The 2,029-nt window shown below is 69.7% G+C and overlaps 1 protein-coding gene across 1 annotated transcript in view; it reads right to left on the bottom strand.

Annotated features, from left to right (window-relative positions):
* MINAR1 (membrane integral NOTCH2 associated receptor 1) overlaps nucleotides 1-221 on the bottom strand; it is a 32,343-nt gene extending 32,122 nt beyond the window's left edge. The window contains exon 1 of the mRNA XM_032392095.1: nucleotides 141-221. The gene's annotated coding sequence lies outside the window, so the exon portion shown is untranslated. The remainder of the gene's footprint in view (nucleotides 1-140) is intronic.
* Nucleotides 222-2,029: the final 1,808 nt, after the last annotated feature.

Here is a 2,029-nt window from a genome sequence, read left to right as displayed (position 1 = left end):
GGCAGGGGGGCGCGCCCGCCGGCCCCGACTGCCCCCCGCGCGCGGCGCCCCAGCCGCGGGCACTCGAGGACCCACGTCGCCTGGGCACACACCGCACGCGTGCGCCCCAGCCCCGCGCGTCCCGGGCTCTCCGAAGTTACCTCCGAGGCCGCCGCGGGGCTCCCGCTGCTCTCCGGCGGCGCTGCGCTCGGCCTCCACGCCGCGCCTCGGGAAGGCTCCGAGCCCCCGGCCCGGCTCCTGGGGCAGCCCGGGGTCCGCGCCCGGGGCCGGGGCGGCTGCAGCTCCCGCCGCCCGGCCCGGGGTCCGCCCTCAGCCGCGCGGCGCCCACCGGACTGCAGGCGGGGCCGGGGCGGGCGCGCAGCGGCCGGGGCAGGCGCGCGGGCTCCTGCGGGGCAGCGGGCGGCCGGCTCGGGCTCGCATGGCCCCGGGCGGCCCCGGCCCCGGTCTTTTGTCTCGGCCGGCGCGCCGCGTCACCGGCTGGGGGCAGAGAGCCGCGCGGGCCGGGCAGCCGGCGGCGGAGAGCAGGGCTCGCGGCTCGCGGTTGCCCGCCCGGGGCGCGCAGCAGGCGGGGCGCACGGGCGGGGTCTGCGCGCACCCCGGGGACGGAGGGGCGGGCCCGGGGAGGGGCGCGGCTGGAGGCTGCGGCGGGCGGGAGCGGGCGTGGGGGCGCAGCCGGAGCTCGGGGACGGCGACGTCGCTCGGTCCCGGATCGCGGCCGCCGCGCCGGGGGAGAGCGAGCGGAGGCTGCGCGCTGGAGGCAGCCGGGCGGCGGGGGCGGCCAGCGGGGTTCGCGTCTCCGGCTCCCCTGAGCTGAAGGTGACCGCGGCCCCCAGTGGCCGAGCGGGGCGAACAGTGTCCTCGCCTCGCCTCCGGGCGCACCGGGCTCGCGCTGTCCGGGCCTCCGGCGCCGCAGTCTTCGCAAGGCCAGGGCGAAGTAGTCCCTTCGCTCATTGATTTTCCCTCTTGGCGGGTCTGGGCTTAATGGGTACCCAGATTGGAGACTGGAGGTCATGTGACCATCCCCTCCCCAAACACGCAGAAACACACACACACACACTCACACACACCCCAAGCCCAACGAACGCCGGGTGGGTTTGCAAGAGTCAAATGGGACACATGGTTCAGCCCTGGCGGCCTTTGGCAGGTGGCCCTGTGCGCCGCAGTGGGTCTGAGGCGCGGCAGCTGCCTGTCTAGCCAGACCTGTCCCTGCGGCTGGGGAAGCTCACAGCCACAGCGGCCTGGGTGCCCTCGTCGCCAACAGCACAAAAAAGTCCTTCCAGACCCGTGGGATCCCATTTCAAAAGGAAAGCAAACCCCCCACCAAGTCTCGGCACCTCGGCGGGGCCAGGGCCCTCTCCCTGGGCGGCAGTCGGTGGCTCTCTCCCGAGCGCAGCCAAGATGCCTCCCTGCGGTCTGAGCCCCGGCCCCAGGGGTGGGGGGGGGGTGGGGGGACAAGGATCTCCGTCCCAGCCTCCCTCCCTGGGGTGGTGGGGGGTGGGGGGACAAGGATCTCCGCCCCAGCCTCCCTCCCTGCGCTGCCTGGATGTGGCTGGCGGCACTGCTCTGAAAGTGAACCTGCTAACAACCGGATACTTTAAATGATGCCTGATCCGGGTGATATGTGTGGACAGCTTGATTTTTCCCAGAGCTCCTCTCTGCTTGAGTTTTTACATGTATTTGCCTTTAGTATCTCTTCGCCAGGCAGGTGCAAACCCCGACTGCCGAGAGAACAAAAGGACTTGACCTCGAGATGAGAGTCAAGTGTGTGCCGTTCCTTCCCTCTTGCTCGGGGACTCCGAATTCCTAAATAGTACTGCCTCTGTCTTTTGTCTGGATATGGTTTGTGACAAAGAAAGGCATAAACGCAAAGAATAAAGGGGTCAAGGTGAGGAGTCTGGGGGTAGCTAAAGAGACCTGGAGACTCCCAGGGACTTTCTACCCTTTGCCTTCAGAGGACGGGTTATTTGAGACCTCAGCAACATATAGATGGATTTCTCCCCAAATGAGAACGGAGGCACCCTGTGGAGCA

This window comes from Phoca vitulina, unplaced genomic scaffold, assembly GCF_004348235.1.
Source record: "Phoca vitulina isolate PV1807 unplaced genomic scaffold, GSC_HSeal_1.0 scaffold65, whole genome shotgun sequence".
In the NCBI taxonomy this organism is placed as follows: Eukaryota; Metazoa; Chordata; class Mammalia; order Carnivora; family Phocidae; genus Phoca; species Phoca vitulina.
This window is presented reverse-complemented; position numbering and strand designations above follow the sequence as displayed.